Source organism: Drosophila miranda (genome assembly GCF_003369915.1).
Source record: "Drosophila miranda strain MSH22 chromosome Y unlocalized genomic scaffold, D.miranda_PacBio2.1 Contig_Y2_pilon, whole genome shotgun sequence".
Lineage (NCBI taxonomy): Eukaryota > Metazoa > Arthropoda > Insecta > Diptera > Drosophilidae > Drosophila > Drosophila miranda.
In genome coordinates, this window is record NW_022881614.1 from 605,835 (window position 1) to 630,639 (window position 24,805).

General features: G+C 42.3%; 1 pseudogene; it reads right to left on the reverse strand.

The window, feature by feature from the left end:
• LOC117185944 overlaps nt 1-24,805 on the reverse strand; it is a 162,826-nt pseudogene that overhangs the window by 122,172 nt on the left and 15,849 nt on the right.

Sequence of the window (24,805 nt, forward strand, 5' to 3'; positions counted from 1 at the left end):
CCGAGATTGCTGCTCCTTTTTATACCCGATACTCAAAATGAGTATTGGGGTATATTAGATTTGTGGTAAAAGTGGATGTGTGTAACGTCCAGAAGGAATCGTTTCCGACCCCATAAAGTATATATATTCTTGATCAGCATCAATAGCCGAGTCGATTGAGCCCTGTCTGTCTGTCCGTCCGTCCGTCCGTCCGACTGTCCGTCTGTCCGTCCCCTTCAGCGCCTAGTGCTCAAAGACTATAAGAGCTAGAGCAACGATGTTTTGTATCCAGACTTCTGTGATATGTCACTGCTACAAAAATATTTCAAAACTCCGCCCCGCCCACTTCCGCCCCCACAAAGGACGAAAATCTGTGGCATCCACAATTTTAAAGATATGAGAAAACCAAAAACGCAGAATCGTAGAGAATGACCATATCTTTTAGACTGCAGAATCTGAATTGGATCGTATTATTATTATAGCCAGCATCAAGAAAACAATTTCATTTTTTCTCGCCCTGTTTCTCTCTAACACACACGTAGCATAAGCGGCTTTGCTTAGAGTAAAACATTAGCGCCTAGATCTCAGAGACTATAAAAGCTAGAGCAACCAAATTTGGTATTCACACTCCTAAGATATCGTACCGAGACGAGTTTGTTTCAAAATTTCGCCACACCCCCTTCCGCCCCCGCAAAGGACGAAAATCTGGGGATATTCCCAAATCTCAAAGACTATTAACGCTAGAGTAACCAAATTTAGTACCCGCACTCCTGTTAGATCTCACTATAAAACGTATTTCTCAAAATTTCGCCCCACCCCCTTCCGCCCACACAAAGGACGAAAATCTGTTGCAGGCACAATATTGCAGATTCGAGAAAACTAAAAACACAAAATCATAGATAACAACCATATCTATCTGATTGCTGAATCTGGATCAGATCAGATCATTTTTATAGCCAACAGAAACAAATCAATTTGCAGTGGCTACGCAGCGCCCGACGTCACGCTCAGACTGATTTTCTGTCTCTCTCGCACGCACTCTTTGTCGTGTCGTTTAATATTAGCGGCGTCTGCCGGAGGAGAGCCATACTGACTTAGTATCGGGTATACCTGTAGAGTTGCGGTGTCCTTAGCAACTCACAACGTTCCCCCTCGTTTTTGGTGGAGAGGAGGTCCACTAATAAAGACATTATTCAGCCATGTCCAGGCTAATCCTGCCACCTGCTAAAGCTGCCAGCTGCAGCTGCTCCCTGCCTGCCCCCGTTCTGTGTGGCAGGTTCGTATGCAGAAAAGCTCCCTCGAGAGTGTGCCCACATTGACTGCAAAAGGCTCTGCCACGCCATAGGAAGAGTCGACCTGGGGAATGCCCTGTAAATGGATTCCAAAGAGGCCCACTCTTGGAGAATCATTCTAAAATAAATCTCTGTCTTCTCTGATAGCTTTCCGTTTGAATTTCCTTCAATTTCTAGATCTTAAATTCAGTCAAGAATCCCCTAGTTCCTTCTGTATGTCCTGCTGCTCTAAAGGTTCGGCTGTCCTCTCCCCAGGGTCTTGTACTAGAGGGCACTCGACATAAAACGAGTTAAACTTTTTTAGATATCGGCTTTTTATACCCGATACTCAAAATGAGTATTGGGGTATATTAGATTTGTGGTAAAAGTTGATGTGTGTAACGTCCAGAAGGAATCGTTTCCGAACACATAAAGTATATATATTCTTGATCAGCATCAATAGTCGAGTCGATTGAGCCATGTCTGTCTGTCCATCTGTCCGTCCGTCTGTCCGTCCGTCCGTCCGTCCGTCCGTCCGTCCGTCTGTCCGTCTGTCCGTCTGTCCGTCCCTATTAGCGCCTAGTGCTCAAAGACTATAAGAGCTAGAGCAACGATGTTTTGGATCCAGACTTCTGTGATATGTCACTGCTACAGAAATATTTCAAAACATCGCCCCGCCCACTTCCGCCCCCACAAAGGACGAAAATCTGTGGCATCCACAATTTTAAAGATACGAGAAAACCAAAAACGCAGAATCGTAGAGAATGACTATATCTTTTAGACTACAGAATCTGAATCGGATCGTTATATTATTAGAGCCAGCGTCAAGAAAACAATTTCATTTTTTCTCGCCCTGTCTCTCTCTAACACACACGTAGCATAGCCGGCTTTGCTTAGAGTAACACATTAGCGCCTAGATCTCAGAGACTATAAAAGCTAGAGCAACCAAATTTGGTATCCATACTCCTAATATATCGGACCGAGACGAGTTTGTTTCAAAATTTCGCCACACCCCCTTCCGCCCCCGCAAAGGACGAAAATCTGGGGATATTCAAAAATCTCAGAGCCTATTAAGGCTAGAGTAACCAAATTTGGTATCCGCACTCCTGTTAGATCTTACTATAAAACGTGTATCTCAACATTTCGCCCCACCCCCTTCCGCCCACAGAAAGGACGAAAATCTGTTGCATCCACAATATTGCAGATTCGAGAAAACTAAAAGCGCAGAATCATAGATAATGACCATATCTATCAGATTGCTGAATCTGGATCAGATCAGATCATTTTTATAGCCAATAGGAACAAATCAATTTGCAGTGGCTACGCAGCGCCCGACGTCACGCTCAGACTGATTTTCTGTCTCTCTCGCACGCACTCTTTGTCGTGTCGTTTAATATTAGCGGCGTCTGCCGGAGGAGAGCCATACTGACTTAGTATCGGGTATTACTGTAGAGTTGCGGTGTCCGCAGCAACTCACAACGTTCCACCTCGTTGGGCTTGGGAATGGGTATGGTACAGGGTACGGGTGTCTGTTGATTTAGTTTGCTGCATAACAATTTTGCTGAGTGTTGTGTTTTTTATTAGCAAAGACACATTTGTTCCTGCGTTTGGCTCTCCCTCTTTCTGTCTCCCTCTGACCTTACATATGCACATATGTTTGTATGCATGTATGTGTGTGCCTCTCTTTTGCTCTTTGTGCTGGCTCTCTTTTGCTCCACTTGTGGAAGAGAAGAGCATGTGGAAGACACTCAAAGTGGAAGTAACTACATTAAGCTATTAAATCGACAGCAGCTGGCAGGAGAGAGAGTCAGAGAGTAGGAGAAGGAGGAGGATGGGAGCATGCGAGATGCGGATGCGGATGAGAGAGGAGTACCGTACCACATATGGAAAAGAGACATTTTAGCACACACAGCAGTTTAATTAACGTTAACTGCGGGTGGTAATGGCTCCATGGAGCAGTGCTACAGCCAACAGCCACAGCCAGAGCTACGGCTCCGACTGCAGGACTCCATAACTCCAGGAGTCCAGGCTCTCAGGTTCGAGGCGGCTCAGGCCAAGGCAGAGGCCATAACACGTTGGCGGCATTTGCATGTAAATACTTTGTGCCCCATGAAGTTGGCCCATTAGACGCCCCAGCGAATCCCCCCGTCCCAAGCAACCGCCTAACGTGGAGTATGCACATGCACAGAAATAATTTAATTAAAATATTAAATAAATGCGAGAAGCCAGTGCCAGAGCCAGAGCTAGAGAGAGAGCCAAAGGCTTCAAAGTGCCAGACGACTGAAAGAAGAAAAAGCGCAACAACACGAAAGTGCCAGGATGAACACGTTCCGCAGGAGCAGGAGCAGGAGTAGGAATAGGAGTAGCAGGAGCTATAGCTATAGCTGTTCTGTTCTGTTAGCATTCCTGGCTAATTACTGGCTCAAATGCTCTTGGCCAAAGGATGCTCTGCGGCTGACAAACCCATTGACAAGATTGACATGAGGAGACGAGAGTGCACCACCTAATAAATGTAGAATAAATGTATGTGTTTGCCCTAATACTAGGAGCTTCTGGCTTCTGACAGAACCCCTGGATACCTATGGTTATTTGGGGGCCAGCTCTGTTTATCGGAGACCTACTTTCCATATGCCACCGACAATTAGCACACAAATTATTTGACAGTGGATCCGGAACCAAACTCAAACTCCCACCCAGACACCGGGACCTCCCCAGGCCTGGCCTGGCCCCCCTCCCCCTCAATCCCCATGGCAGCTTCATGACTAATAACCAGTCAGAGGGGGAGGCGTGTGGGGCAGGAGGACACGTTGGCCATTTCCTGGAACGCTAACACCAACTTTTACAGCCCCACACACACTCACGATTGGCAAATTACAATTTATTTATGCCCCTTGTGCAACCTGCCACTCTGTCATGCCACTCTGCCACACCCTCCGTCCGCCCCCATCCTTTCTGCATTGACTGCATTTTTGATTCAGGAGCGAAAGCAACAAATCAATTTGCATGCGGTAATTCCAAAGATTTATGGCCAACACATTTTGGTGGATGGATGGATGGATAGATGGAGGGCATGCAAAGCACTGAAATTCGCAGAAATTGAATAAAAGTTATTGTGTGGCCAAAAGAGTGGCAGAGGGAGAGAGTGAGAGATACAGAGAGATTGTGGCAGGAAGAGTGGCGGAATTTTAAGTCGATTTCCTGCATTCGGAAATGCAAAAATTATGGAAATGGTCGAGACGACACGCGGCAACCACACCCCCGTAGAGTGTATGCCCGGAAGTACTTTTGATTTTCTTCGATAAATACACCTTCTTTAAGGGCATTCCTGGCTCCTACTACTGCTACTACTGCTGCCACAGATGATGTCATGGTGAACGGTAGCTAGAAGAGAGTGGGGATGGAAGTTAAGTGGAGTGGGGAGGAAAGGCAGTTTTGGGGTCGAAAATTTTATTCGATTTGGCCATTTCGCACGCTGCTCAACAAACGTGGACGCATCCAACGAGTACGAGTACGAGTATCCCCTGCTTCATCTAAGTGCGTCTCTAATGGAGTTCGAAAAGAGCTTTCCAACTTACAGTGGAACTTCTGGCTGCACGAGCAAGCATTCAATGAATGGCCATATCGCTTAGAAGGGCCAAACTATGGCTCCTCTGTACTTTCCTCCTACTTTTCGGCTGTTTACTCCTGACTGCACATCGATTTCCACCTGAATATGTTTATCAATTGGCCAGCCTAACATCAGCCCTAATGAGCCACATAATCTCTAAACAAATTCCTTCTATAGCTGTATCTATAGCTGTTGTGCTTTTGTGGATGTGTCTGCCTGCTCTCTCAGCACATTAATAAACTGCATGGCCAACAGCTCATTAAAAGGCACTCGAGTGAGGCAGCTACAGCTTTTGCAGCTTCCACCTTCCATACTTCCATTCTGCTGCTGCCCCGAAGTCGAGTCGAGTGGAGTGGCACCCAAAACCCTAAGAAGCGAGAAACTACTTCAAAGATGTTAATGCCCTTCGAGCGAGGGTATTTTGATTTAGATGAGATGCATGCAACGATGCATCTTTTAGGGTATCTAAAGCTTCGACACCCGAAGGCATGGCCTTCCATTCTGTTTGTTGTTGCTGGCTGCTGCTGTTGATGTGTTTGGCTCTTTGGGGCAAACAAAAGTGAGAAACCTCTGCTCTGCTCCAGAGCGACAGCCACAGCCACAGCGACATTCACCCACTAACAGGCAAAAGTTGGATTCGACTGGAATTAGGAGTGGAAAAAAGCAGTCGAGGAATAACAAGCCATGCAAATGCCCTATCAACAGCCACACAACCATATGTGTGGCAAAGTGCTCTGCTCTGGTCTGCAGTTTCCTTTCCGCCGCCCCAGGGGAAAACGGTACGGTGGCGGAGGGGGTGGGTTAGGCGAGCGCCAAGTAGCGAACGCGTTGATTTCGCATTTATGCAAATTTCACGTACACTTCAAACTGCTCAGCGCCCTTTTTCACTCTCTCTCTCTTTCAGTCTTTTCTCTGCCCCTCTCCACTCTTCACTCTCTCCCCTTACCACCACTCGAAACCTAATTTTTATATCCGATACTCAAAATGAGTATTGGGGTATATTAGATTTGTGGTAAAAGTGGATGTGTGTAACATCCAGAAGGAATCGTTTCCGACCCCATAAAGTATATATATTCTTGATCAGCATCAATAGCCGAGTCGATTGAGCCATGTCTGTCTGTCCGTCTGTCCGTCTGTCCGTCCGTCCGTCTGTCCGTCCCCTTCAGCGCCTAGTGCTCAAAGACTATAAGAGCTAGAGCAACGATGTTTTGTATCCAGACTTCTGTGATATGTCACTGCTACAAAAATATTTCAAAACTTCGCCCCGCCCACTTCCGCCCCACAAAGGACGAAAATCTGTGGCATCCACATTTTTAAAGATACGATAAAACCAAAAACGCAGAATCGTAGAGGATGACGGTATGTTTTAAAATGGAAGATCTCAACCAGATCGTATATTTATTATAGCCAGAATCAAGAAAACAATTTCATTCTTTCTCGCTCTGTCTCTCTCTAACACACAGGTTTCATGGTCGGTTTTGCCAATTGCAAAATATGAGTTCAAGGATCTCAGAACCTATAAGAGCCAGAGCAACCAAATTTGGTATCCACACTCCTGTGATATCGGACCTTGGCGTTTCGTGTCCAAATTTCGCCACACCCCCTTCCGCCCCCGCAAAGGACGAAAATCTGGGGCATCCACAAATCTCAGAGACTATTAAGGCTAGAGTAACCAAATTTGATATCCGCACTTCTGTTAGATCTCACTATAAAACGTATATCTCAGAATTTCGCCCCACCCTTTTCCGCCCCCACAAAGGACGAAAATCTGTTGCATCCACAATATTGCACATTCGAGAAAACTAAAAACGCAGAATCATAGATAATGACCATATCTATCAGATTGCTGAATCTGGATCAGATCAGATAATTTTTATAGCCAATAGGAACAAATCAATTTGCAGTGGCTACGCAGCGCCCGACGTCACGCTCAGACTGATTTTCTGTCTCTCTCGCACGCACTCTTTGTCGTGTCGTTTAATATTAGCGGCGTCTGCAAGAGGAGAGCATACTGACTAAGTATCGGGTATAACTGTAGAGTTGCGGTGTCCGCAGCAACTCACAACGTTCCCCCTCGTTTCTTCTTCTTTGGTACTGTTTTTTGTGCGCCTGACGCGCTTTTGTTGGCCTGGCCAAAACGAAACTTCGGCTGCTGCTGAGTGAAACTGAAGTTGTCAGTGGGGATCGAGGGAGACCAGAGTGTGAGCAGGGGATTGTTAAAATTCAGCCGAGGGCCGAGGGATATCTGTGTACCCTGTAGAGGCGCAGAGTAGTGGAGAAAGGGTACACGTGCATGTGTTGGGGGAGCAGTAAAGGAAGTTTCACTTTAAGCTGTGTATACTGTTTTCGGGCTGTGGGACCGACTCAGCTGCCCAAGACGAAACCGAGTAGGCAGTAGAATTGAAGTACAACGAAATATCGACCGAAAATGGAAATGAAATTTGTTCCAGATGCCATATCTTGGTATTGTGTAGTCTTTGCTTTAAACCGTACTCTTATGGCCCAAAGATAGGATTGTAGATAATTAGATAATCAAGGAGACACTTCATACAAGGCGAGGCTTCCAAGTAGTTTCAAGTCAACTATACAGGGTGTTCTCTGTGTCGATGCCCCGATGCACTCGCTTTGACTGGTTCCTGCACTGATGCAACGTGACGTGACGTGACGTCATGTGTGCGCTCGTGCTTACGGCTCCCAGGACATGCCTCCCGCCCCACCCCCACCGCAAACTCTGTTGCTCTTCAGGCTGTCGCTGTCTAATGCAATGCGCGTGCTAAATGGGCGTAACTCAACGGCTCGACGACTTTTTGCCATACACGGCGCTTAAAAAAAGTTTTGCTGGCTCCCACGCACACTCAAACACAGCAGCACCACACACATGCAATATGTATGTATATGTAGAGATGTCTGCAGCTGTCAGTGCATCAAAACACTTGAGTATTTGAAAAAAGAGATGCAGCATGGCTGACAGCAGCAGCAGCAGCAAAAGAAAAGCGACCAAAAAACAGCAAGAAAACTTCTGTTTTGGCATCGTCACTCGCATGGCCCGCACAACTGCACTTACAGTCAAAATAATAGCGGTGCTAAGATGTGTTCCTCTTGTTTGTACAAAAATTATAAGAACACTGCAAAAGAAAAGCGACGTTCTTAAAGTAAGCCAAACAAATCTATCATTCTTAGAGGGCTTTAATTCAAGAGAATGATTATATGGAAAACTAAGACAAGATCTGTCATTGGTGCTAGTCTTTTGACCGCGACTGTACGTGTATAGAAAAACAAACACACATTCCTCTTGTCTGATTGTTTGATATTATTAATATTTTTGCACTAGGCACGAAAGCACGCGCAAGGGCATCAAGAGAGAGAGAGAGAGAGAGAGAGAGATGGAATAGCTGACAAAAGTGACACTTTGCCATGCATATTCTTGGTGTTGTTGTTGCTTTCTTTTGCAGGTTCCTTTTGTGATTATTTTCTTTGTTTTGGCGCTTTGCTTTTCAAGTGCTCTGTCAGCAAGCAGCAAGAGAGAGACAGACAGAGAGAGGGAGAGAGAGAGTGTAACAAAAGAATGCAAGTGACATTGAATGTGGCAATTTTTTGAATGGAAAACAAACACACACACGGATACACATATGCAGATACCGATACAGAATTGGTGGGCTCTTCCTACGAACCGCTGCCAGGTCTATCCAGATGTGGAGAGAGGGTAGGGGAGCGGTGGTCGACAGGTGGGGATAAGTTCATTACCACACTGTAATCCTCCCTTTGACTGCGTACCGAATTCCGCAAAAAACAATTCCGCAATTCAATGCAACCCGGATGAAAATTGTAATTCCCCATCGAGGGTATATTTATGACCCCCATTCCACAACCCTTCCATCCCTTCCCTATAGAGTATTTCAGGGGTATATTGGATCTTGACCCCCACAATATGCCTCAGGATATGATACTCCTCCACTCTGGCACAGTTCGAGATCCAACATGATGATTAGATGCTGATTACTGGGTATCTCCCTGTCGAGCCGAGTCACTCGCTTATAGGCTTTTCTCTCTTGCTTTTATTTTTTTCTTTTTTGTGGCAACTTTTATTCCCAATTGGCAATTTCAAATATTTGCCTGTAATTGCATAAATATGAATTTTCGCTTATAAAATATGTAAATTCTATATATATCCCTCTCGCTCCTTCTGCGTCGGCGGGGTTTATGCGGCAATTTGATTTCCCTTTACAGGATTTATAATTATTCGTGCAACAAAAACTGATTAATATTTCGCGATGAACGAGATTTTTTAAACACAGATAGTTATTCCCTGCTTAAACTCATTTAACTTATACTCGTGGCACGTTCTGTTGTAGTTATTGGGTTATTGGCGGGGGGAGCCCTGAGCTCTGAGCAGTAGTGCAAACATGGAGTCCCGTCGGGCGGTGCACAGTCATGCAAAATGTTGCTGGTCGCTGCCGTGTATGGCATATGGCATATGCCAGGGTAAATATTTATTAAATTGTGTATATAAAAACCAAAAGAATGTATTTAAAGCGGCAGATATCCATATGCAGATTCCGAAACAGAAGCTCTGCCTCGCTCACTAACAAGGTTTTTTCTTTGTTCGGAAAATGTTTTTGTGTCGAGTTTCGATTACGACAAGTAAACGGGACTTAAAGCCGCGCAAAAATCAGCTGAAATACTATAAAGCATAGAGATAAATGTCGAACCGATATCACATTATTTACCCTTCGATGATGGGGAGAAGTGACGTGGCTCTGGCGGTCGAAATATAATTAAATATAATAGAAAACAATCAAAAAACCAAATCCCATAAATTAAACTTTCTGCACAAAGCAGACACAGAACTCTGCCCGCTCCCCGCTCCTCTGCTTTCCTATGAACAATTCGATTAAAACCAACGCAAATATATATATATGTATAATATACATAGATCTGCGGAAATCCTCGGAAGTCGAAATATAAAAAATACGCAAAATATAATTTAAAATCTGTCACTGGAATAGTTAATGCAATATTAGTTGTTCTGAGCTAATAAAGCGTAATTATCAGCGAATTTATTTAATTAGCCGCACAAAAAGTACATAGAACAGAGAGAGAGAGTTGAGTGGGAGAGTAGGAGAGGGGGACGAGGGTACCCAGTCCATTATGTGGCATAGATAATGACAATTTAATAGGCACGTCAATCTGCTCTTTGCATGAGATTTTCTGTGCGCAAATTTAATTTAAACTTTTGGTCCCTTTCAAAGGGGAAATCGTACATCGTTGTGGAGGGAGCTTTAAGTACAAAAATATAAAGAGAAATATAGAATAAAGAGAAAAAAAAAACTATATTTAAATGTATCTATGCGAAAGATAAAAGCATCATCATCTTCGCTAACTTTATCTATAGATCTCTCTGATATCTGGGATATCTTTTACTTTGTTTGTCGTAGAACACCACACAGTGTAGAGGCTCAGGAAGAGAGGCTAAGATTTAAGATGATGAATATCTCTGTTCTAAGAACTAAATGATTTCTAAGATTCCCAAGAATATATAAAAGATTCCCCTTTATGTGAAACTTATACTATATCTATGGAGAGAGAGAGACTTTTTTCTTTCGGCCAGACTCCTCAGCCACAGGTACAGCTACAGATACAGACACAGCTACAGATACAGATATAGATACAGTGTGGAATTGATTTGCCATTTGATTTAACATTAATGAACAAAATGAAATTAATTGAAAACTATTTCCCCCTTCTTCTGCTCTCCTCTTCCCACATTCCTCCTCTGTTTCCCCATTTCGCTTTTTATACCCGATACTCAAAATGAGTATTGTCCGTCTGTCCGTCCCCTTCAGCGCCTAGTGCTCAAAGACTATAAAAGCTAGAGCAACGATGTTTTGTATCCAGACTTCTGTGATATGTCACTGCTACAAAAATATTTCAAAACTTCGCCCCGCCCACTTCCGCCCCCACAAAGGACGAAAATCTGTGGCATCCACATTTTTAAAGATACGATAAAGCCAAAAACGCAGAATCGTAGAGGATGACTATATGTTCTAGAGTGTAAAATCTCAACCAGATCGTATAATTAAATTTGTGGTAAAAGTGGATGTGTGTAACGTCCAGAAGGAATCGTTTCCGACCCCATAAAGTATATATATTCTGGATCAGCATCAATAGCCGAGTCGATTGAGCCCTGTCTGTCTGTCCGTCTGTCCGTCTGTCCGTCCGTCCGTCCGTCCGTCTGTCCGTCCCCTTCAGCGCCTAGTGCTCAAAGACTATAAGATCTAGAGCAACGATGTTTTGGATCCAGACTTCTGTAATATGTCACTGCTACAATGACAGGTGTCTCCCTCACACAGTGGCTCGGACCCGAGGATCATCCGACTCCTCGCCCGGTAGTCCACGCATGAGCGGCACCCGTCGTTCCGGCCCGACGCTCGTAGTTGCCCTGTGAGTCCGCGTTGAGGCGTGAGCCCGGCCCCTGGTTTTTTTCTGGTCATCCGCTGACTGAGATTACCCTTCCCGACCCAGGATTCGCTTCCCAGGTTCCCAAAATAAGTATTGGGGTATATTAGATTTGTGGTTAAAATGGATGTGTGTAACGTCCAGAAGGAATCGTTTCCGACCCCATAAAGTATATATATTCTTGATCAGCATCAATAGCCGAGTCGATTGAGCCATGTCTGTCTGTCCGTCTGTCCGTCCGTCCGTCTTTCCGTCCCCTTCAGCGCCTAGTGCTCAAAGACTATAAGAGCTAGAGCAACGATGTTTTGTATCCAGACTTCTGTGATATGTCACTGCTACAAAAATATTTCAAAACTTCGCCCCGCCCACTTCCGCCCCCACAAAAGACGAAAATCTGTGGCATCCACATTTTTAAAGATACGATAAAGCCAAAAACGCAGAATCGTAGAGGATGACTATATGTTCTAGAGTGTAAAATCTCAACCAGATCGTATAATTAGATTTGTGGTAAAAGTGGATGTGTGTAACGTCCAGAAGGAATCGTTTCCGACCCCATAAAGTATATATATTCTTGATCAGCATCAATAGCCGAGTCGATTGAGCCATGTCAGTCTGTCCGTCTGTCCGTCCGTCCGTCCCCTTCAGCGCCTAGTGCTCAAAGACTATAAGAGCTAGAGCAACGATGTCTTGGAACCAGACTTCTGTGATATGTCACTGCTACAAAAATATTTCAAAACTTCGCCCCGCCCACTTCCGCCCCCACAAAGGACGAAAATCTGTGGCATCCACAATTTTAAAGATATGAGAAAACCTAAAACGTAGAATTGTAGAGAATGACCATATCTTGAAGACTGCGGAATCTGAATTGGATCGTATTATTATTATAGCCAGCATCAAGAAAACAATTTCATTTTTTCTCGCCCTGTCTCTCTCTAACACACACGTAGCACACAGGCAGCTTTGCTTAGAGTAAAACATTAGCGCCTAGATCTCAGAGACTACAAAAGCTAGAGCAACCAAATTTGGTATCCACACTCCAAATATATCGGACCGAGACGAGTTTCTTTCAAAATTTCGCCACACACCCTTCCGCCCCGCAAAGGACGAAAATCTGGGGATATTCAAAAATCTCAGAGACTATTAAGGCTAGAACAACCAAATTTGGTATTATTCGGTGCTTTTTATACAACGTCGCCCCACGTTGGGCGCCAATTAAATAACTGCGGTAGCGGATTGCGTTTTAAAAAAGTTTTTATTTAACTTCTAAGTTTACAGATGTAGATTTAAGTTGAGGGTCACAAAGGATTCCGGACAAAGGGTTTGCGCGATCTTAGTATTTAGCTCGACTTTTCGGTGTCGCTTCTGGATCAAGACTGACTTGAACTTTTTGATCTTTGCATCGTCGATCCCTTTCGGGAATAGTTCTTCTATAAACATTTTAATTGATTTCGCCATCCCGAGTATTGGATTTCGTCATCCAAAGAGAGAACTGTAAAATGCCTAAAGTGCAGGATCTGCAGAAAGCCGGGTGTGAGATTGTTTATGAGAAGCCGGGTGTGGGCAAACATTGGTTTTCCATTTAGGCGAGTGTCAAAGATTGGGATTGTGGCGGGAGCCATTGAGATTGTACATCTTAGAAATCAACGAGGGGGAACGTTGTGAGTTGCTGCGGACACCGCAACTCTACAGTTATACCCGATCCTAAGTCAGTATGGCTCTCCTCCGGCAGACGCCGCTAATATTAAACGACACGACAAGGAGTGCGTGCGAGAGAGACAGAAAATCAGTCTGAGCGTGACGTCGGGTACTGCGTAGCCAGTGCAAATTGATTTGTTCCTTTTGGCTATAAAAATGATCTGATCTGATCCAGATTCAGCAATCTCATATATATGATCATTATCTATGATTCTGCGTTTTTAGTTTTCTCGAATGTGCAATATTGTGGATGCAACAGATTTTCGTTCTTTGTGGGGGCGGAAAAGGGTGGGGCGAAATTCTGAGATAAACGTTTTATAGTGAGATCTAACAGAAGTGCGGATATCAAATTTGGTTACTCTAGCCTTAATAGTCTCTGAGATTTGTGGATGCCCCAGATTTTCGTCCTTTGCGGGGGCGGAAGGGGGTGTGGCGAATTTTGGACACGAAACGGTCAAGGTCCGATATCACAGGAGTGTGGATACCAAATTTGGTTGCTCTGGCTCTTATAGGTTCTGAGATCCTTGAACTCATATTTTGCAATTGACAAAACCGACCATGAAACCTGTGTGTTAGAGAGAGACAGAGCGAGAAAGAATGAAATTGTTTTCTTGATTCTGGCTATAATCATTATTCGATCTGGTTCAGATTTTGCACTGTAGAAGATATGGTCATCCTCACCGATTCTGCGTTTTTGGTTTTATCGTATCTTTAAAAATGTGGATGCCACAGATTTTCGTCTTTTGTGGGGGCGGAAGTGGGCGGGGCGAAGTTTTGAAATATTTTTGTAGCAGTGACATATCACAGAAGTCTGGATACAAAACATCGTTGCTCTAGCTTTTATAGTCTTTGAGCACTAGGCGCTGAAGGGGACGGAAAGACGGACTGACGGACAGACGGACAGACAGACATGGCTCAATCGACTCGGCTATTGATGCTGATCAAGAATATATATACTTTATGGGGTCGGAAACGATTCCTTCTGGACGTTACACACATCCACTTTTACCACAAATCTAATATACCCCAATACTCATTTTGAGTATCGGGTATAAAAATGATTAACTCACAAACAAGGACCGATCTCACTGCAGATCTGGTCAAACAATTGATAGCACTACAAATTTCACAAGTACAGGAGCAAATAGTAAATTTAAAACAACAAATAGAAACTAAATCCGATCAGGTATTAGATTATCAGGCAGAAACAATAGACGAGACAATAAAAGATGACACCACATTAAAGGTAATAGAATCCCTACCAATTTTCAATGGGGGATTGAATCAATACGTAGGATGGAGGGAAGCTGCAGAAACTGCAGTGAAATTATATAAGAAAGGAAGTAAGCAATATTATATTGCCTTAACTGACGCACTGACAAACCACGGGACAGTTTTAAATTTTGATGCCATACTTTCACGACTTGACTTTGTTTACAGTGACAAGAGACCAATTTACATAATAGAACAGGAGTTAAGCGTTCTCCGACAAGGGAACCTTTCAATAATAGATTTCTATAACGAGGTTAACAAGAAAATGACCTTGTTAATAAATAAGACAATAATGACTCACGGAAAGGACAGTGAAATCACAAAAGAATCAAATAAAAAAATTAGAGACAATGCCTTACGCATTTTTGTCACTGGCCTAAACGGCGGCATTGCAGAAATCCTATTTTCATTGAATCCCCCAGATTTACCGAATGCCTTGGCAAAGGTACAGGAATTGCAATCAAATAACATTCGGGCCCAATTTGCCTACCAATTCAGTGGCCCCAGAAATTCAGGGAATAATAATTACAATACATTAAGATTCAACCAACGACAACCAAGGACTAATAGTTCACTATTCGACCAAAAAAGGGATTTTCAGAGGAATAACATGTCATGGGGACAACCCTATTTCTTGGGTAATAGACAACAAAATCAGGCTCAGAACCAATGGATGTAGACGAATCATTACAAATCCAGAACCGACAGAACAGCAATCAATTCAGGGGAAATAATAATAATAATTGTTCGGAGCAGAACCCAGCCGATTAGCTGCTTGCCAAATAGCACCTAATTCTTGGCCCTCAGCCGCTTATTTTGTTTGTTACTTATGTCTATGTCACTCATTTGTTTGTTAAAGCTTTGCGCTTGCTTGCCCTGCTAAACGCTCTCTGCCAGCTCGCTCTTCGCTATCTCCGCTTTGCGTCTGCCTACCGACGTCGGCCAAGCGAAGCTGCGCTTAGCGATCGGAGCGGCAATGTAAAGGGCAGGCAAGCCACACTTGCAATTTGGATGTCACGCATTAAAGAACATATCGTAGTTTTATTTCTGCGCCGAGTTTTATTTAATTCGAAATAATTAGTCGGCCGATTGGGGATAAAAAACATTATCTCCACATAAAATTTGGTGACCCCGAAGTGATCTCTGAGTTGCAGTGTCAATTAATAATCATTCGCGATCGACATTCGTTAGCCCTAGCAAATTTTCGGCGGTTAAGCACAATTCGGTGCTAAGACACACTTACATACACGCATTGCTGGCTATTAATTTCTCTGTCGCGACAATTCGGTCAGTGCAGTGCGGTAGGCAGTGCAGCGAACTCACTAATACACACAAGCGGAGTACAAAGCGGAATCGGACAGCTCGCACAGCAGCACAGCTAAAGGCATTAGCTGTAATCCCTTTGCTTTCGGTTCCCACGTTTATACGTATACAGGGTGTCTTTTTCGGTCGTGCTGAGTGACTCTTTTAAAACCTCAACATGGCAGCACCTGAGCCTACCAATGTCGCGAACGCAGCAATGCCGAGTGATGTAGATTTCTACAAGCACAAGGCCAAGTCCATCGCGCGCCAACTAAAGGCCATGGATCGCTTTCTCACAAAGGAAGAGCTTGCCGAGTTAGATGAGGCAGAACTTCAAGCTCGCTTAGAGCAAATCGAGCGAATGAATGCGGATTTCGATGCCGCCCAAACGAGCCTTGAAAGGCTGGATTTCCTGCAGTTAGCCCATGATGCCCGACTGGACTTTTCGACTGTTTATGTGAAGGTTAGGTCCAGGCTGTCGCGGGAGTTGATGGCTGCTCGCACGGTAAATGTTGCCAATTCAACGGCTCGGCATACTCTCGAGGGGAATTCGTCGTTGTTCGCCTATAATAGTATAGGCCGTTCTCGAATGCCCGAGTTGCAGCTTCCGCGATTCGGGGGGAACTACATGGATTGGCCAGAATTCCACTCGATGTTCTCGACAATGGTGCACAAAGACCATCGTATACCAATCATCGAAAAATTCCAAAATCTTCGTGGATGTCTAGATGGTGCTGCGCTGGATACGATTCGTTCCTTGGAACTTTCTGAGGAGAATTACGACAAGGCGTTGAATTTGCTAATGTTGCGATTCGATAATAAACTGTTACATTTTCAGGCACACGTCAAGGCTATTTTCGGGCTGCAAGGGGTGGAGAAGGGCTCAGCTATCGGCTTGCGCGCGCTCAGCGACAAAATCAATTCGCACTTGCGTGCACTTCAGACCTTGGCGACCCCGCAGGAGATATCCGATGGGTTGCTGATTTTCATCATAGGCACGAAACTGGACCACAAAACAAAGGAGAAATGGGAAGAGAACTTGCCGACGTCAGGATTGCCTCGGTGTTCAAGCATGGCCTCATTTTTGGAAGCGAGATGTCGGATGCTGGAGAATTTGGGATCAGCCATGGCAACAAGTCCTAGTCAACAGGTGGGAGAAGACAAACCTGTCACCCTTATCACCTCCAGTAACGACCATCCTAACCCCATATGTAACCACTGCAATTCCTCCGAGCATTACATATCTAGATGTCAGGCATTCCTGAATCTCTCTGCGTTTGAACGATACAAAGAAGCAAAGAAGAGCCGCTTGTGTTTGAACTGCCTCAACAAAGGCCATGAATTGCAGAGGTGCAGGTCAGGACTTTGCAGGCATTGCCAGGCCAAACATCACACGCTACTCCACATTCCATCGGGAACTGGTGCTTCATCTTCCTCTTCACCGGCCGAGGAATCGATCCAGCAAGAGGCCGCGACTGTGCTTCTAGCAAGCGGGTGTTCTAGCCCTGCCCCCTCGATCCAGAAATCTCAGCCTAGCCAGAACGTGTTGCTACCTACTGCCCTCGTCCATGTAACAGATAGTTATGGAGCACTTATCCCATGTCGTGCCATTTTGGATTCTGCATCACAGGCAAACCTTGTAACATCTAGACTTGCTGATCAGTTGCAGTTAAGTCTTATGTCTTATGTTCACATCTCTGGAATCGGAGATTCCATTCTACCTTCGAGCAAGTCTGTACATATAGTTGTACAATCCCAGGACGCAAGCTATCGAGCTTCCTTCGCTGCAATTGTCACCAACTCAATTACGGAAATGCAGCCTAACTTCGGCGTAGACGCAAAGGATTGGCCAATGCCGAATAATCTAAAACTAGCTGATCCTAATTTCTCCAAGCCCCAACGTATCGATTTGTTGATAGGTTCTGGTTTGTTCTTCGATTTAATGTGCGTCGGACAGATTCGACTATCAGCCCAATTGCCAACATTGCAGGAGACAAAACTTGGTTGGATAGTATCAGGAAGCATTGATAGCTCGGAGAATAAGCGTGCAGCTTTAACCGCTTTTGAAAATTCCTCGTGCATCTCTATTGACGATTTTCGACCCACAACGCTGGAGTACCAAAACTTAGAGCAGCAATGCAGGAAGCAGCTGCTCGAGTGCCAGGTGCAAGTGGAAAAACTGCGATCGGAGAATCAGGAACTGCAGCGCGAACTTTTCCATATATTAAAAACCTACATATCCACGCTAAATGAAATTCAACTTTCAACAATTTCTACATTGCCAAATTTCCTGCCATTCTATACAATTACAGAGGTTCCCGATGATCAAGACGTAATCACGACAAGCCGCCTTCGTAAAGAAGCGCCGATTGCTGCGTTCGACGATCATCCCAGCGTAGCCGCCAGCTGCGCCCAAGCAAGCATCTTCAAGAGGGCCGTTGGAAAAATAGCGGTTCTGCCCCTTCAGGATGGATCTGTTGAAAGCCTTTCCAACGGGGGGTGAATGTTCGGAGCAGAACCCAGCCGATTAGCTGCTTGCCAAATAGCACCTAATTCTTGGCCCTCAGCCGCTTATTTTGTTTGTTACTTATGTCTATGTCACTCATTTGTTTGTTAAAGCTTTGCGCTTGCTTGCCCTGCTAAACGCTCTCTGCCCGCTAGCTATTCGCTATCTCCGCTTTGCGTCTGCCTACCGACGTCGGCCGAGCGAAGCTGCGCTTAGCGATCGGAGCGGCAATGTAAAGGGCAGGCAAGCCACACTTGCAATTTGGATGTCACGCATTAAAGAACATATCGTAATTTTATTTCTGCGCCGAGTTTTATTTAATTCGAAATAATTAGTCGGCCGATTGGGGATAAAAAACATTTTCTCCACAATAATAATAATAGATATTATCGGGAGAATACTAATGGTTATTATAGTAGAAATAATAACAATTATAACCAAGCTCAGCATTTTAGGGCAAACGTAGTACCGCAAATCAAGCGCAGAAACGTAAGCCAAATGAAACGTCGGAACAACGGGCTAATAAAGCAATGCGGATAAATAACATTAAGGAGGACCATTTTTTAGATCAGCCCCCGAAGTAGGTTAAAAGTTTTGATAGATACGGGAGCAACTTCCTGTTATATAAAAAAGGGAATTTACGAAAATAAAAAAGAATTATCAATTTATAAGAAAGTTGCTACAGTAAATGGGTTTTCAATAATTTAATATTTCCATAATATAACTATTTTCAACACAAAACAAGTGTTTTACGAAATAGATGGACTGGAGGCAGATTTACTAATAGGATTTAACCAATTAAAGAAAATCGGAGCTGTTATTGATACAGGAAAGGGGACTTTAAGTTATAAAGACAATGAAGAGAAACTAATATATGACGAGTTCCTTTCTTTAAACAAATTAACCTTTATAGAAGGAAAAACCATCCTTCCATTGAAGGAATATATAAAAAAAAAATATTTTGAAGAAGAAAAAGAAATGAAAAGTGATTCAGTAAAGGTAGAAGAAAGTTTATATAGCTTGGGATCAAAAAATCCTGAGCACGCCGACGAAGAATTATCCGTCAATAGTTTGGGATTCAAATATCCTGAACCCGCCGTCGTTGAATTATCCGACACTAAAAGTTTGAATAGTTTGGGATTCAAATATCCTGAACCCGCCGTCGTTGAATTATCCGACATCCAAAGTTTTAATAGTTTGGGATTAAAATATCCTGAGCACGCCGTCGTTGAATCATCCGACACTAAAAGTTCGAATAGTTTGGGATTAAAGAATCCTGAACACGCCGTCGTTGAATTATCCGACAATGAACAATTTAAAAGTTTGGGATGCAAAAATCCTGAACGCGCCGTCGTAGAAATATCCGACATTCAAAATTATGCAAATTTTGAATTGAAAAAAATGAAATTGTATAACACAAAAACTTACAAAGAGGACAATTTAGAAAATCTCAGAGAGAAAATGGTATCTGTCATCGAAGAAGACCATGCCAATATAAATTTACAGTTACCGTTCAGAACGGATATAAAAGGAGAGATTAACACTAAGCATGATAGACCGGTATATGGCAAGCAGTATCCATACGCTTATTCGGTTAACGATTTCGTTAATAACGAAATAAGTAAAATGTTAGATGAAGGTATAATCAGACCTAGTAAAAGCCCATATAATTCACCAGTAATAGTAGTACCAAAGAAGGGAGTAAATGAGGACGGAACTCCTAAACATAGATTAGTAATAGACTTTAAGAAATTTAATGGAAACACCATACCGGATAGATACCCTATGCAAGATCCTTCAGTAATCCTTGCCAATTTAGGTAAGGCAAAGTATTTCCCGGCCATTGATTTAGAGTCAGGTTTCTGTCAGATTTTAATGAGGGAATCTGATATTGAAAAAACATCTTTTTCCATAAATAACGGCAAATATGAATTTCTAAGAATGCCTATGGGATTGACGAACGCTCCCAGAATTTTCCAAAGGTCAATGGACGATATACTTAGAGAACAAGCTGGGAAAACTTGTCAGGTCTATATGGACGACATAATAATATTTTCAAAAACTATAAAACAACATTATAAAGATCTAATTCATATAATACAGATATTGCAAAACGCTAACATGAAAATTTCCCTAGAAAAGTCTAAATTCTTTCAATTGGAAACCAAATTTCTGGTATACATTGTTTTCCAAAATATCATTAAAACAGATCCAGACAAAATCTCCACAATACAAAACTTTCCAATTCCTAAAAATATCAGAGAGCTACGTAGCTTCTTAGGACTAACAGGGTATTACAGAAAATTTGTCCGAAATTATGCTACAATTGCCAAACCATTAACAAAATATCTGAGTGGAGTAAATGGGAAAGTTTCACGAAGGGCATCCAAGAAAACATTAATACAGCTGGATGAACCAGCAATGGGAGCATTTAATAATTTAAAGGACAGTTTAATAGCACATATTGAATTAGTACAGATTACAATAAAAAATTCACATTAACCACAGATGCATCGGACATAGCAATAGGTGCAGTTTTGTCGCAAGATGGGAATCCCATAACATTTATTTCTAAAACTTTAAGTAAAACCGAGCAATTATATGCTACTAATAAAAAGGAATTATTAGCTATTGTATGGGCATTAAAAAATTTGCGAAATTATTTATACGGAGTGAGTGGAATTGAAATACATACAGATCACCAACCTTTGTCCTTTGCAATGTCGCAAAAAAATCCAAATGTCGAAATGAAACGTTGGTATTACTTCATAGAAAGTTTCACACCAAAAATCATTCATAAGCCAGGCTCAACTAACGTAGTAGCGGACGCTTTATCTCGGATTAAAATAAATCATATGACAGATAGTGATGTCGACCAGACAGAATCAGAATCAGACATAAATACTCAGCATTCAGCAGAGAGTGGTTTTGAAAACGTCATTCAAGAGACTAGCAAGCCTCTAAACCAATTTAAACATCAGCTACTATTAGCGCAAGGGAGATTAACAGTTCATGAGTTAGTAAGAGTTTATGAAAATACCCGACATATTATTGAATTTGATACGGTAGACAATCTGCTAATCATTTTAAAAGAATTTATTCAGCCTCACTTAACCACAGGAATACACTGCACTTTAGAAGATTTATACCTTATCCAAAATAAGCTAAAGGAAAACTTCATAAATAAATTTCTCTTCACGAGAAAGTTCCTCCAAGATGTAGTAAATTCAGAAGATAAAGCTATAATTATAGAAGAAACACATTGCAGAGCCCATAGAGGACTAGACGAAAATTACAAACAAATAACTAAGCTGTATTATTGGCCAAACCTGCACAAAAAATTAAAAGAATATATAAATAATTGTGAGATCTGTAACAAAAACAAATATCACAGACACCCTGTAAAAATTCCAATTGGGGAAGCTCCCATTCCAGCAAAAGAAGGAGATCAATTACACTTAGACATATACTATGCCCAAAACCTAACATTCATAACTTGTATAGATTCTTATTCCAAATACTTGGTGGTCAAGGAAATTCAAAGTAAATTAAACATTGAAAATAAGGTAATGGAAATTTTGCAACACTTTCCGTTAGCAACATCTTTAATGACTGACAACGAACCAAGCTTTACTTCAGCACAATTTAGATCATTCATACAAAGAAGTAACTTAATTATTTATTATGCTGATCCCAGACACAGCACCTCAAATGGTCAGGTAGAAAGGGTACATTCCACACTAACAGAAATAGCGCGGTGCATCAAGGATGAACTAAATCTAACAGATTATTCAGAAATAATAATAAGGGCGGCACTGAAATATAACCTGACGATACATTCAATCAAATGCCATATGACATATTGTATAACAAAATAGAGCAGAAAAATAATCCAATATTACTTAAGGAAGCTCAGACCAAAATGCTTAAGCTACATAACAAAAATAGAAGAGAAAAAGAATATAAAATAGGAGAAGTAGTTTATGAGAAGAAATTCGGGGAAAGAAATAAACTTCAATCTAGAAACAGAATTATACATAAAGATAACATTAAATATTAAGGAAATGCTTTCCATTTTTTTAGAAAATGTATGCGAATATACTTATACTGACTTTTGTTATATTGACGACTTCTGAAGTAATTGACTATACGCATAGTGACTATCTATTGCTCAAAGACGACAGAGACGTTTTCACCTATGAAACATACGCTGAACTTTTCCATATTACTAATTTGAGTTTTTATAGAGAGATAATTGATAAAGAATCCAAATATGTCAACAAATCAATTAATTCAGACGATGAGTGGGAAATATCAATGGACTTAAGTCTATTAAAATTAATGATTTCAGAATTAGTTCCAAAACGGAATAAAAGGGGAATTAATGAATTAGGTACCATTTGGAAATGGATAGCAGGCAGCCCTGATGATGACGACTTTTTGAAAATACATAATAAAGTAAATGAATTAACTAAAAATAATAATAAACAATTTATAATAAATTCCAAATTTTTCAAAGAAATTGAATTTCTATCAAATGCAATGGGGAGTGGCTGTCGAGAAGGAAGGGTCGGAGAGGGAGAGGGGAGGCACTAATTAAAATATACGCAAAAGCTGTTTGAAAATATGTAGAGCATGTCTCCCCCCTCCTAATAAGTTCCCTGATTATATATATAGAGATTGCACGAAGTCGAGCCATGAAATATTGTCACGCACTCGGGGAATGCCTTCATTTCATTCCTCCCTTCCTGCTGCCTGCCAGTTTGCTAGTTTGCCGGGAAATAGAATGTGAATGAGAACTCTAGAGAGTCGGATTGTGGCATTCTAATGAGCTTTGCAATATTTCCTGGGCGGCCCTAATTTACGATCCCCAACTGCAGACAGCAGCAGCATACAGCAGCAGAAAAGTTCTTTGGCGATCCACTTGATAATTAATTGCGACACGAACTGATAAACGCGATGAAAGGCGTGCAAACACAAGGGCGATTCATTCATTCATTCTACGAGTACGAGTGGAGTAGATCTTCTACAGTAGCCATTAGCTCACAAATATGTAGTGGCGCCTGTCCAACCAAAAATATCGGATAACCGTCCCACGGTTTCCCCTTCCCTTAGACAGGCACCTTGCACCTTTTGGGCAGTTACTCGCAAGAAAAAAATGACATAAGTTAACAGCGGCTACTGTCAAGGTGTGGTGAGAAAAGGGGAATGAGAGAACCAAGGGCTCAAGCGGAAGGAGAGTGGCTTGGGCATGTTCTTTCCAATTTTACTCGCGATCCCAGACGGACGTCTGAGGAAAATACTCAAGTAGTGCAGTAACGCTTTAGTAACGCTAAAGGAGAAGACATTTACCGGTGCCGAAATACTGTTGCGTTGCTGATGAAGTCATTCGGTGTCTCGATCATGATGGCTATGCCCATGCATTTCTTCATATTAGAATAATACTTTGGAACCCCTCTATTGTACTGACCCTAGGATTAACATTAAAAGTTAAATTCGTGTGATTCGGTTTGTTTGGCTTATCATAAAGAAATGTGCAGCTAGAAGGAAAGGAACTAAAACTAATACACGCGCGTATCGCATATCTACTCTGACACACTGATATTTACAAGTTTTCAGCCACCCTCATCGACCACATGGAAGCGCTTTCATCGTTGGATTTGATCGTAATGTAAGTGATAACCTGTGAACGTCTGCTATATGTGAATTCAAAATTTTACGCAAGTCGAAGCAACATTAAAGATTCCATGCCTTCCCAGCCGTACTGTAACGCTGACCAATCCAATTGTTCACGTGTTTGTTTTGTTCTGCTCTTTCGCAAGCAATGTAACTTTCTGCAATTCCGAATCTATCGACAACCGAACATATGATTGGGATTACCCCACAAGCAATTGCTGTGCACTTTAAAGATGCACCCATCCGTCCCTTGTTTTTGCATTTAAACTGAAAACCATTCGAATATATTTCTATTTGTGTAAAGTAATTACCATTATTCCTGAATATACTCTTTATAATTAGTTGACTCTAGTCTAATAAGATCTTTCATCATGATATTTTTATATATATAATTAATCTTAATTGCAGCTTATTTGAACATATTATCCTTATTACTTTAGTAGCCTTTATACATATATATCTACCCTCTTAGCGGCCATGAGAGCTTGTAGGAAAGTTTAATGAATAAACTGTTTGTAATGAATTCCCGTTAATTGTTGCCATTATTAAGGATCATGTGCCGCCGAGATGACGTAACCTAGCAGAAGTAGAGCGTTTATTTTAGGGATCGTTACCCATTACTCAGCCTATTTGGACCGGTGCGATCAAGGAAGGGTGGGCATACCGAGTTGCAATGACACCGCAAGCAACTCCCGCTCGAATTAGTTCCGCTGACTCATCTTCCTACACTGTCATTTCTCTGTAAATTTCTTCCGTCTGAACCTTGAACCGCACCGAAACTTATTTTTATTGTCTTTTCTCCTAATGCTCGAGCTCGTGACGCGATCTCTCCCTACCCCACCCCCACTCTACCCGACTAACCATGAGACCGGCAGCAACGCGTGCATGGATCTCGATCATACCCTCCATCTGCTCGTCTACCGTTTCAGATCCTAGCCTGCTTCTTTGTTATCTGTTACAGTATTAGCAATATATATTTATATATATAATAAAATTAAAATAAAAATAATAACAATTGGCGCCCAACGTGGGGCCCGAGCT